Here is a 14,010-nt window from a genome sequence, read left to right on the forward strand (position 1 = left end):
TCCCCAAGATCCTGACCGTGCTGCTCTGCAGGGAGGGACATGTGTTCCCATACATGAACAGCTTCCCCAGTGACTACAATGTGTTCTCAGGCTTGAGAGCCACTTCTCTGTTTTGACTCCCTTTGCAAAGTTATCTTCTCAAAAGAAGGTCGGCCTCCTCTTTCCTGGGTGGGTTGGTTCTCCAAGGGAGGAACAGAGGAGAAAGAGGGAGAAAATGTTTTGCCTATGTCTTCTCTTACTGAACCTCAAGTAAAATTTAGAGGCTTAACACTGGTGTCTTTACTAGAAAAGGACCTTTAGTGCCAACGTAGCTCCTCCAAGCAGGCCTCCCCAGTCTCTGCCAGAATCCCACTAGAGAAGCACATTATCCACTCCTTTTAGGGCAGGTTCTGCACCCCAGAAGAAGCCTTAACCCCTGTCCCAAGAGGGCATAAAAGGTCAATAGAAGGAGGGACCGTGTTTACTTACACAGCAGGATAGGTCAAGGGCACTGAGATGTAAGTACAAACTCATTTCCAGTTTTGCCTGTGGTGATGGCTTTTTATCTTTCCCTTCACTCAAACAAACTACATCTGGGACAGTAGCTGCTACTAGCACTAGTTCTGAAACACCAGCAGCTGAATTAAAATAAATGTTCATCCTATAGCTCATCTCCCCAGCCCTTATGATTTAACTGCTAAGTCCCACAGCCAGTTTATTTCTTACATTCACACCAGCCATCTCTCCCCTTAGTAACACCATTTTCTACTTCCGCCTGGTGGAAGGGCAACTTCAGTTCTCTGTCTCCTACATGGTGACCACCTGAAGTTTCCAGATTAAGTGAAGATGAACCTTACCATTCTTCCTGATGGAAATGGTGGTCAGAGATACACACCCATCACTTCCTCAGTGCTCCCTTTTGTGTTTTGGCATTTCATAAAATTACCCCTAATTCACATATCAATGCTTGAAGGCGTGGCAGGTTTTCTATCACTATTTCACAGCCAAAAAATCTGGTGCATTTAAGGCCACAGAAGGAATAGATTTGTTTCCTATTATTTCCTTGTAAAACAAAGCAAACGAAATACCTTTGCAGTGGAATCTCCCTGACTTCGTTGGGTATTCTAAGTGAGTGAAAGAATTACGTATAAAATGCTCCACTGGAGTCCACAAACATCTGACGGGAAATTTCTTCTAAGTAACTTTATTTTTAGAAAAAAGAGTCATGCAAGAACTCAACTCACCACACTTGAAAAAAAAAACCAATTTATACAGAATACACATTTGAATACAATGTTTTGATAACATTTATGCTCCATTTCCTAACATGAAGATGTATTCAACTAACACAATTTTAGCCCAGAAAGTTCTCATCCGAAAGCTCTATAGCGGGAAAACTTTCCAACTTGATTTTTGGTGCTCTTAGGAATCTGAACACTTCAGGTAGAAATGAGTATCAACAATGTCTTGGAATTCCCAAGGCAGTCATTTGTAATCTTGGGTACATCCCTTAAATGTGGCAACAATAGGGGCAGTCTTTGCGACCATCTGTAGGTCTTTGAAAAGTTACCAGAAATAACCTGGATTGATCAATGTGCAATGTTAACATGGAACTTGTTTTATCAAAGGCGGCTTTATTTCCACCACTGAAACTAGATGCATGCCACAGAGCAACAAAACAATCTGTGAATTTTTTTTATTACACTTATGCCAGGCTTGGACCTAATCTTGCTACCCTTGGGATCAGATGAGTTTTTTATTTCACTTTTGTGTGCATGTGTGTGTGTTTAACTTAGAAAGTTAATACAAAGAGTGCACTGAATATTTGGTGGTAAAACCTCAGTGAACACTGGAGAAAACAATCCTTTAGTCAAATTAAACATTCCTGCAGAAAAATGCCGGAACTCATACTGAGTGAGATAAACAGAGCCTATAAATAGCTGCAGATCAGATTTTGCCACCAAATGAGTTCTAAAGTGGGTTTCAGAGGTTTCTGGACTTTGGACCTGTGGGGGAGGGGAGGGGCCTGTGCCCAGAGAACTTGAAGAGTGTGCAAGACCTTTTAGTGTCAGTGGTGAGTCTAAGTCAAACGGAGGACAGTAGGGCGTGGTGCTCAAACCCTTTGATGCAGACGTGGCCCAAGAGGCGAAATAATTATGTGTCTCTTTAAAACAATGTAACCAGGCATTAATGTAATCTCTGATCACACGCACCTCAGAGAGGTCTGATAGAAGCTGGGGAAAATAGTAGGGATTTCAGTTGACTACAAGAGGTGCCCGTGTGCTGGGGTGGCTACGATAGCTGAGGGGCGCAGACGTTGTCTACATTCAGAGCTCAAAAAAGGCCACACACACACACAAAGATGCTCTTTCATAGCATGAAAGTCAGACCATGTGGGAGCATTACATTCAATGCTGAAGGCTTGATGGCAGATTCTCAAACCTTGACTACGCCTGGGAAGTCACTTTGATGTGGGCCATGGGGTGTGCGTGAGGGAATCGGGAGCGTGTCATGTCAGAGAGGAAGTCTTTGGGCAATTCGTGGGAGACGCAGCACAGATGTTTTGATGGAAAAGATAAAGGAAGTCATTTTAAAACATTTGCTCTGTCAAAGAATTATATTTTGAATGCTCTGTAAGGCATTTTTTTCAAAGTAGGTCATCACTCCCAATCTCCTTTTTGTTAATGTACTTAACCTTAAACAAGACGACCTATGTGTTAATAGTTGTCATTCAATACAGTGCTTCATTGAAATACATCTCCTTAAATACAGGAGCTGTGATCTGGATGTGTGAGCGATGGGGCATTAGGCTCAAATTGCCTGCTTTCAGGGACAAGTACAGAGATTATACAGGTAAAGCAAGGAAAGTGTGATAAAGAAAAAATAGGTAGAGAGTGTGAAGATCATTCCAAGGGCAGATCACAAGGCTGATGACAAGCACTGTCTTCATCAATAAGCAACATTAGGGACTAGCTTTGGGAGAGAAAAGGGCACTGGCGGTGGAAAGGAGGCTGCAGGGAGGAGGTTCAGAGAAGGGGTGCAACGCCTCAGGAGTCCTGGGCAGAGAAGCACCAGAGGGCAGAGGCTGCCAGGCTGCTGGAGTTAGGGCGCACTTCTCAAACTTGAGTGTGTTCCAGAATCACCTGGAAGGCTTCTTATAACAGAACACTGCCCCCAACCCCCTCCCCCCCGCCCAGAGCATCCGGTTCTGGGGTGAAGGTCTGGGGAGAGGCCAGGGAACAGAGGCTGACCTTCCTGGCCCTGGACCACCCTTTGAGACCCATTAGACCTTCAGGAGCTCTGAGCCGGGAAACCCAGTGAAGCCAGAGCAGGCCGGCCCCTGAGGAAAACGTGATTCCCGGTGAGAAGTGTGGACTTTACCAGACCGTGCTGGTGGCAGCACACATGTGAGAGAGTTCTACCCAAGGGAGCACAGCACAAGGCACCCTCACCCCTCATGGCCAGCAGAGCCCCTGTGCCTCGTCTACAAACTGAGGGTGAGAGTGGCACTTGCCTCATGGGGTTGTTATGAGATAAATGCAGTGATGTTCTGGTATAAGCCACATACACAGTGAAGTCAGTGCGTTTATGAAATGAAGACATAACATTAAGGTGTCTGCCACCCTGATCAGATGGCTCAGTTGGTGGGAGCATCACTCTACACAGCAAAAATGTTGAAGGTTTGATTCCCAGTCAGGGCACATGTCTAGGTTGCAGGTTTGACCCCCTGTCAGGCGCATATGGGAGCAACAGATGGATGTTTCTGTCTCACATCAGTGGTTCTCTCTCTCTCTCAAATCAATTAAAAATTATATATCCTAGTCCTAGCCAGCATAGCTCAGTGGGTTGAGTGTGGGCTGTGAACCAAAGGGTCGCTGGTTTGATTCCCAGTCAGGGCACATGCCTGGGTTGTGGACCAGGTCCCCAGTGGGGGTCACTTGAGAGGCAACCACATATTGATGTTTCTCTCTCTCTCTGCCTCCCTTCCCTTCTCTAAAAAAAATAAATAAATAAAATCTTTTAAAAATTATATATCCTTAGGAGAGGATTTTAAAAAAAGATATTTGAAGCCCTGGCTGGCGTAGCTCAGTGGATTGAGCGCGGGCCTGCGAACCAGACGATCGCGGTTTGATTCCCAGTCAGGGCACATGCCTGGGTTGCAGGCCGGTTCCTTGCAGGCTAGCTGCCAGCAGGGGACGCATGAAGGGCAACCATACATTGATGTTTCTCTCCCTCTCTCCTTCCCCTCTAAAGATAAATAAATAAATAAAATTTAAAAAAAATAAAAAATAAAAAAATAAAAAAAAAAGATATTTGAGAATCAAGATGTTAAACTAGCCCTGGCTGGTGTGGCTCAGTGGATTGAGTGCTGGCCTGTGAAGCAAAGGGTTGCTGGTTCGATTCCCAGTCAGGGCACATGCCTGGGTTGCAGGCCACGTCCCCAGTAGGGGATGCGTGAGAGGCAACCACACATTGATGTTTCTCTCTCTCTTTCTCCCTCCTTTTCCCTCTCTCTAAAAATAAATAAATAAAATGTTTTAAAAAGAAACATTTAAAAAATGTTAAATTAAATGCAATATCAGAAAAGCACATTATGAAGTCCAATCAGCAAGCAGAGTGAGGAGTGGATGGACAGGAAACCCCACAGGAGGCCATGACGGTGGTCGCAGTGGAGGGAAGAGAAGCCCCAGACCACACCCGCTCCTGCCGTGGGAGGCACTGCAGCTGCAGATACGCGGAGAGTCTTGCCTGACAGCCCGAGACCGGGTGTCTCTAGGTCTGGACTGGGGTACCGAAATCTGCTTGTGTGTTTGTTTTTAGAACAACCTCCCCTATCAGTGGTTTTTGACTTAATCACTCAAATGATAACCTTGAGAAACTCAACTAGGGAATCAGACTTCGGAGTTGGCAGTTATGGGTTGAATTATGTCTTCCCAAAATGGTACGTTGAAGTCCTAACTTCCAGCATCTGGGAATGTGATGTTCTTTGCAAACAGGATTGTTGTTGCAGATACAGTTAAACTAAGAAAACATCGTGAGTATGCCCCTAACCGAGAATAACTGGTGCCCTTATAAAAAGAATAGCAGGAAAGCAGAGAACATACATAGAGGGAAGACGATGTGAGGAGACCCAGAGAGGAGTCGGCCATCTCCAAGCCACAGAGGGAGGCCTGGAGCACCATTCCTTCACAGCCACCGGAAGCAACCAACCCTACCCACACCTTGATCTTGGGCTTCTAGCCTCCGGAACTGTGAAACAATACACTTCTGTTGTTTGAACCACCCACTCTTTGGTACTTTGTTACAGCATCTGTGGCCAATTAATGCAGCAGACTGGTGAAATGATAGACGTGCCTAATAAAAGAGAAAATTGTGGAAAACAGAATTATAGGGATTATCTGCCATCAGAACGAAGAGAGCTGGGCCAGCAAAAATGACAAAGGAGGATTGCTGAGGCAGCAGGATGGTGTGTCCTGGAGGAAGATGAGGCTGGGTAGCAGTGTTTTAAACGTAGATTTTGTTTTTTCTCGCATACAGTGGGGCCAACAGATGAGAGCACTACCGCTGAAAACACAGTTGGTTACAGTCCGTACAGACAGAGCACTCCGCACCAGGTGGGGCCACACGGGGGAACCGCTGTGGCCCATTAGACACAGGGAACCCTGGAAAAACCTGGCTGAGAGCCTCTACTGCGGCTGCTGCAGGGGAGGCAAGGCTGGGCGAGCAGACTAGACTCAGGAACAGCCAGTGTGAATAACGTCAGTAGGCTCTGGGGTGTGGGGTGTACCTGGCCCCGGAAGGAGACTGGGGTGTGGGAACAGTGGCCCTGAGTGTGAGAGCAGATAGGGGGGTGGCGCTCTAGAAGGTTGATTTGCACAAGAACATATGAAAGGTGCACTTCCAAGGAAGTCAGTTATGATCTCCAGCAATTGGCCAACCCTGGGAGGGACCATCCCTCCAGAGTCAGAAGGGCCCCCGATGCTCATAAAGACCCCGCATCGGGGTAACAGGATGTGGAAGAGGATAAAAATAGGGCAGAGCAGGGAAGGGTTTTGCCACAACTCCTCCCCCAAGGCAGGAATCCCACCCGGCTGGTACCTCACCCCCAGCACCCAGAGGGTGGGGTAGGGCAGAGAGGGAGGCAAACAGGGACTGGTGTCTTACACAGCAGAATTTCCTTTCTCATTATTGTGGAGGCTACAAGTTTTGATGGGGAGCTCAAGAGTTAGAAAATTTAAGTGTCAGGTAATAGCTCATAAGAGCTAGTAATCGATGCATATAAAAAGCTATTGTTCCAGAAATTGAAGGTATGGCCCACCCCGACTCCAGGAGACCTTTGCGCCTCAGGAGGCCTGAGCAATTTGAGATGGTATCTGATGTAGGTATCCCAGGACCCCCCAGGGCACCCCTGAAAGAACGCTGCAGCTTTCATCTGCTTAACTTTTCCCCTGAATTCTGAACCCCTCACCTACACTTTTCTTCTCCTTATAAAAAGAGTTGGTTTAAAATGGAACTTAAGAGGGTCTGTGAGGGTCTATAACCTGCCATCTTCTCAGATCGCTGGCCATCTCAATAAAGGGCCCCTAAAGATTCAGTCCCTGTCCTGGTAGGTGACCGGCAGCACAGACTCGGGCTCTTCGGTTTCCGTCTGAGATCAAGGTGCCGGCAGAGTTGGCACCGCGGTGCCTCCTTCTGAGGCCTCTCCTTGGTTTGTAGGTGGCTGCCTTCTCCCTGTGTCTCCACGAGGGAGGAGAAGGTCTCCACGAGGTTTTCCCTCCTTCTCATCTGTGCCCACATTTCCTCTTCTTATAAGGACACCAGTCATATCAGATTAGACCCAACTCTAGTTATCTCATTTTAACTTAATTACCTTTGTAAAGACCCTGACTCACATTCTGAGTTACTAAGGGTTAGGACTTCAACGTGTGAGTTTGTGGAGGATGTGATTCGGCCATAATACTCTCTCAGAAAATACAGATTATGAACCGAGGAGGCACCCAGAAGAGAGCAAGCTGCACCAACTGTGCAGAACACAGAAATGAGGTCCCTGTTTTCCTGTATCAAACATCGGAGCCAGCCCACCTCGGCCCCTTCTGCAGCTGCATCGGACCTCCCGGGTTTGGCCCTGGGTGGGCCCTGCTCCTGCCGGCCCACCTGGAGGCCGTGGAACTGCTCCGAGCAGTTCAAAACCTACTTTGTTGGGTGGCCGAGGCTATTGAGTATCAACTGAGAAAATGATTTAGAAGTGTATCCCAGACGACAAAGGACTGTATTGGCCACAATAAGTGGAAAAGTCTGTCACTCAAATCATTGCCTCCACACAGATTGTGTGGTAAAGCCAAGTTTACTGAGATGGGAATACGGTGCATAGAGGTGTGTGCAAGGCATGGCCTCCAACTGGCGGCTGCAGCGGTCGGGGCTTAAAATAAGGACCAAAAGCCAGAGAGAAGAAGAAGAGGCCAGGGGGGAAGGGAGGGTGCTTCCAGGGAAGAACATCCGAAGTCAGGAGCAGCATTCTTCCCACACTCAGCAGGCACCCTGAGCAAAGTGCCTCACTGGACTTACCCCAGGAGGCTGCCATCATGTTTCTAAGGCAACTGGCGGGCGCCAGGGGAAGACCCGAGCCTGGGTGGAGCTCTGCTGCCCCGGGGATAGCAAAGTGATCTGTGATTCTCACAATGAGCGTCTGTGTTTTCAGGCACACACAGATGCCCATACATCAGGAGAATTATTACCAGTAGTGATCATCCTCCAATATAGCACTATTCCAGGGGATATGAAAGTATGCTGAGCTTTCTCATTTTTTAACATAAAATTATTTCAGGAGACAGAACACCTTCCCAATGCAAACATCACCCCACCCCGCACACACATCCCACAGTGATTTATGGTATCATTTAGCTTTCTGAATAGCAGCTTCTCATCTGTCAACAGCTTAAAAAAAAAACCAAACTATATTCCAAATAGCTGTTCAGTCTGTGGTAGAAACTGAAGAAAAAGAGAGTATGAAATACTTACAAATCAGATTAAAGCTCTCCATTCCAAGACTTAAATAGAATACATACTTTTATCCTTTTTAATCAATAATGTAACAAAGAATTGCTTTAAGGGATAAATTCACACATATACAAACTTCTGAGATGAGATCTGTGGATTAAAAAGTTAGGGACCTCTCTCTAGGAGATGCCAAGCCCGAGGCAGAGGAAGAAGCATAAACCCCCCAGGCTCCTCGCGGAGCATCTGGTACTGACGCTGTCCTCCCCCAGACACACTTCCCCAAACCAGCATTCAGCAATGCGTCTGAGCTTTAACATCTGAAGGTAAAGCCCCACGAGAAACTCCCATGTTATTATTCTAAGCAATGTAAAACTGGACTCTCTCTCCTTTGAGAGAAAAATTATTTTTAAACTTTTTTAAGTGACAGAAAGAAATCTCTTATTATTCTTTTAATGTACTATCTCTTGCCAAAGCAGGAGTCTAACTTTGGGTGTTCCCAGGCATATGTGTGGACTTTTCAATGAACATTGGGATAGAATGGTGGTGCGATGGCCCTGGCTGGTGTAGCTCAGTGGATTGAGCGCAGGCCTGTGAACCACACGATGGCGGTTCAAGTCCCAGCCAGGGCACATGCCTGGGTTGCAGGCCAGTTCCCAGCAGGGGACTCACGAGAGGCAACCATACATTGATACTTCTCTCCTTCTCTTGTTCCCTTCCTCTTTCAAATAAATAAATAAAATATTTAAAAAAAGAATGGTGGTGCGATGAAGCAGAGATCTTGGGAAGAAAACACAATTCTCACTGTGCTGCTCAGTGAGAGAACGCAGAATGCAGAATATGGATTCTCCTCCCCCTATCCTTCCTTGAACTAAATTGAATAAAATTGGCTGCAAAACTCCCCGCACATCTCAGCATAGCAGGGAGAAGACATGCTAAGAAGGGGCAGCCCCCAGGCTCTGGGTGAGAAATCATTTCTATGAAAAACCTTATTTCTTGTTAATGAGGTCACTTTGTTTAGACTCTCCACCAGGGACACCTGGCTTATTTGCATGGTCTGGACAATCTTTCCCTTTCTTTCCATGGGTCGGCCTCATACAATTTGCCCAGATTTGAAAAATCTCAGTATGACTCAAAACATTTCAAAATATTCATGCTATATCTCTGGCTGGTGTGGCTCAGTGGATTGAGCACAGGCCTTCGAACCAGCAGGTTGCCGGTTCGATTCCCAGCCAGGGCACATGCCTGAGTCGCAGGCCAAGTCTGCCACTGGGAGTGCACAAAATGCAACCACACATTGATGCGTCTCTGCCCCTTTCTCTCTCCCGTCCTCTCTCTCTAAAAATAAATAAATAAAATCTTTAAAATATATATTGATGCTATTATCAGACCTAATCAACCTCTAGAAATATTAAATAGGTGAAATAATGTAAAATTCTTAAATCATTTGTAGGCTCCAATGTACTCATTTCATCATGATTTATATTGCAAAAATATTGGGACTCTCTAAACAGCTAAGTTACACAGTCACTATGTATTAAAGGTCTGATATGTGTCCAGAATTATGCAATGCACTGAAGATATTTATGAGCCAATTTTAGTCAGTTATAAAGGAAAAGATCATTGAACTATGTAGAGTATTTAAGTGATATATATGTAATAAAGTGTGAAAATATCCATAATGTATTGTTAAATAGAAACAATCGGAATATAAAGTTATTTACAAAGAGTAATTAGAACTATTTTTAATGTTGAAAAGTCTGACATAAATAAAAATAAAGAAAGAAAAAAGAAAACACTTCAGGAGAACACACTCAAATTTTAACAAAAATTGAATTGGGCTTTTTTTCTTTCTGCTTTCACCTACCTTTCAATTTTACTACTACATATTACTTTAATAATGGAAAAGAATAATGCTTACAGAATAATGGAGCTAGATTCTATTTGTAGACTGAACAAAATCAATTATAAAGTGAACAAGTTTCTTAAAAAAACACCACAGTGATGGGGCTATGTCAGAGTAACACGGAAGCCAACTGAAAGTGTTCCCAACGGCCAGAACTGGAACAATTTGAGTAACAAAATAAGTAAAAAAAAAATGGATTGTAACCCAGATTATGAAACAGATATTTGTGAATCCACACTGGTATAAATGATTTAATTCATAAATAAATGAAGGCAAAGGGAACATTTTCCCATGCAGAGGAATTCCAAATAATTTATGTATAGATACTTCACCTTCATAGAGGTGAAGCGTGACACCCCACTACTAAAGTGTTCACTGTGCACAGTGGCTTTCTTCCAAAGAGGGAGGGGGAAAGAGGGGAGGAATCTGACGAGCCTTATCTCAGCCAGGTGATTGAGTCAACACCAGCAGTGATTCGTCATATGGATAATGAGTACCCTTGACCTGACATGAGGAAATGTCACTTTACCTCTGTGGTCTTCCTCCCCAGAAGTCATGCCCCAGTCTGCTCATTACAAAAATATCTATATGTTTTTCAATGGAGGGGTATCTTCCAATATACCAGCCAGTAACCCTCAACACCATCAAGTCCATCAAAAGCAGACAGTCTGAGAACCTGCCACAGCCAAGAGCAACCTCAGGAGACATACGACTAAACGAGAAGTGGTAATCTGGACGGGATCCTGGACCAGCAAGAGGACGTTAGGTAAAAGCTAGGGAAGTGCGGACTTAAATTAATAATGACATCAATATCAATTCATTAGTTGTGATGAATATACGGCGCTAATGTGGGATGCTAATAACGGGAAACTGGATGCAAGGCGAATGGGAACTTGCTGTACTATACTTGACATATTTATGGAAATCTAAAACTCTTCTAAAAAGAAACTTTACTAACAGCAACAAAAAGGCAAACAAGTCTGCTCTTGGTGCCACATCATGCACCTTGACTCAACATCTCAGTCACATTGTTTTAAGAAGTCCATGTTCGCTTTTATTGTAAATCCTTATTAATAAAGTTAAAAATTCACTAAGAACAAAAAGTAAACATAATATTTTCATCTGACTTCTGGACTCCCTCGTGGTCTAGTGGCTAGGATTCATCTGACTTCTGGAAAAGACAAAATATCGAACCAACCCTTAGCAAAAGGCAAAAAAAGGCGCTTGATAGTCAATTCTAGTCAAATCCCTCAGGAAACAGCGCCATCTAGTGTTCTTTCACATAAATGAACCAATGGTGGTTTTGGTTCCTTGTCTTTTACCCTCTATCCTTTTACCCTTAAATTCTATTTCAAAACTGAAAAAACAACAACAACAACAAAAAAATGAAACGAAAACATATCTCCCTCAACCCCAAGAAAGTACTCATAATCTCAAATGACTCGTGCAAGCAAGTGGAAATAACTTGGTTTCATTCACAATTTCCAGCCTAGAATCTTTGTTTATAAAATAACTACTTTATGTTGAAAAATTCAGTCAAAAACTAATGTGCATGAAAGATATTTTATCAAAAACACACACTCATTGGGTTGGACAAAAAATTCATTTTGCTTCTTGTGTAAGATGGCTCTAGTAGCACTTAGTTAACTTTGTTCTAAACAATTTTGTTAGGTTGTATTGTGACAGCTGTCATATCAGCATGCATTAAAAAGAAAACTTATTGAAATGGTGAATTTTTGTGTAGCCCTTTTACTATTGAAGATGGAAGAAAATAAGTGACATTTTTGGCATATTTTGCTGTATTATTTCAAGAAGTGTTCAAAAAGGCCACTGAAACACACACACACACAAAGATTCGTGCAGTGTATGGAGCTGACACTGTGATTGATCAAACCTGTCAAAGTGGTTTGTGAAGTTTCGTGCTGGTGATTTGTCACTGGACGGCACTCCAGGGTTGGGTAGACCAATTGAAGTTGATAGTGATCAAATCAAGATATTCAGTGAGAATAATCAATATTTATACCATGTGGAAAATAGCCGATCAAAATAGCCACATCAATAAAATTAAAAAATGTGTCTTTTGTTTTATAGAAAAAACCACACAAATTTTTTGGTCAACCTAATACAAAAAAAGTATAATAATATATTCACTTTTTAAAGTTACAAAAAAAACTGGTATAAAACAGCAGATCTCAATCCCAAGTGTCAGTTCCTGAAACTGTAAATCTATAAGTTAATGTTGAGTCATTTAATTTTAACCCAACACATATAAAATTCCCTTGCTTAATAATTTATACTTATTTTAACATCATATTGTTATTTAAAAACTTGTACCTTTATTAAGAATAAATAGTAAAAAAGGAAAGTATGAGCTCAATTTAGGTCTAACATGACTCAAGTGAAAAAAATCAAATGATTAGTCAATATGTTTATTGTTTTTGAACCAGCATGACTTTTCAAAATATGCCATAAAATGAAAGAAACACAGCTGAAATAACCAGAGCTTCTGATTGCAAATAACCAAAGTAGTAGTTTGCCTACAATATGAATGGCAAAAAGTTACTTTTCCTCCCAAATTTGCTTTGTAATTGGCATATAGATCAGGTGGGGAAAAATCCAACTTCAGTCATTATAGTAGCGGCCCCCCCCCCCCGCCTTTTCTGTGGTTTTGCTTTTTGGTTCCAGTTATCCACAGTCAACTGCAGTTTGAAAATACATGAAAAATTCCAGAAATAAACAATGCATAAATTTTACATTGCTCCCAGTTCTAAGTAGCACGTTGAAATCTCAGGTCATCTTGCTCTGTCCAGCCCCGGGTGTGACTCAGCCCTTTGCCCAGTGTCTCCGCTCTACAAATGCTCCCCGTGCCACAGCCACTCAGCAGCCAACTCGGCCACCCGGTTGACTGCCCAGCCATGGCCGCGCCTGTGTGCAAGTCTTCCCTGTTTTACTTAATAATGGCCCCAAAGTGCAAGAGCAGTGATGCTGGCGTTTCGGCTTTGCAGAAGACAAGTTGCACACTGCTTCCTTTAAGTAGAATGGTGCGAGTTCTCGACTTAGGAAAGAGAAAACTGTATGCTGAGGTTGCTAAATTCCACTGTCAGAATGAATTTTCTATTGGTGAAATTGTGAAGGAGGGAAAAGACATTCATGCTGCTTCTGCTGTCACATCTCAAACTGCAAAAGTTTTGTCCACGGTGTGTGTGAGGTGCTCAGTTAAAATGGAAAAGGCATTAAGCATGCGGGTAGGAGACATGAACAGAAAACACGTTCTGACTGATGGCACCGTGTCGGGGCAAAAGTCACTGAGCCTCTAACAAAGCCTTCAGCAAAGCGTCCCCTACACTAAGGGACACAAATCTACCCATGTACTGCATGTGGAGGATGGCTACACACATTCAGGACTACAGTTGGACCCCAGACCTTAGAAGAAAAGTAGGGCCGGAGTTGAACGGTGACCCAAGGCAGGCAGACTTGCATTTTATGGCTATACAGGTTTTGTGATCCTGAGGATTCAACCTTTTTCTTTTCAAATTCTAGAACATTATAAAGAAAAGATTGGGCCCTGGCTGGTGTGCCTCAGTGGATTGAGTGCCGGTGAACTAAAAGGTCATTGGTTCGATTTCCTGCCAGGCCACATACTTGGGTTGTGCGCCAGGTCCCTGGTTGGGGGCGTGTGAGAGGCAACTGGTGGATTCTCTCACACACCAATGTTTCTTTCTCTTTCCTTTTCCCTCCCCACTCTCTCTAAAAATAAATAAAATATTTTTTTGAAAAAGAAAAGATTGGAGCTAATGTTAACAGTCTAATAAAAGCTTGTGATATGTCACATTTCTCTTTTGGTCTGAATCATAAATGTTCTTCTGTACTGTGGTAGTTTTCACAGATTTAAGGGTTTCCAACCATCTGAAGATCTCTTGGCATCAAGGGGCTTGGTATTTTGAGAGAACAGGAATTGTGCCCCCAAGGTGTGCAAAGAGGCAGCTGCCCCTGGGACAAAGCCCAACGAAGAGGAGCTGCCTCCACCACCAGCTCCCCAAAAAAGGGAAAAACCAAACCACAGGTGGGACTTGAAGAGAAGAGGGAGGGAGTCTTAGTGGTGTTGGAAAGAAATGGCCTTTGGCTGTGCT

The sequence above is a fragment of the Sturnira hondurensis genome, unplaced genomic scaffold (genome assembly GCF_014824575.4).
Source record: "Sturnira hondurensis isolate 20B ecotype Veracruz unplaced genomic scaffold, ASM1482457v3 Scaffold0020080, whole genome shotgun sequence".
NCBI lineage: Eukaryota > Metazoa > Chordata > Mammalia > Chiroptera > Phyllostomidae > Sturnira > Sturnira hondurensis.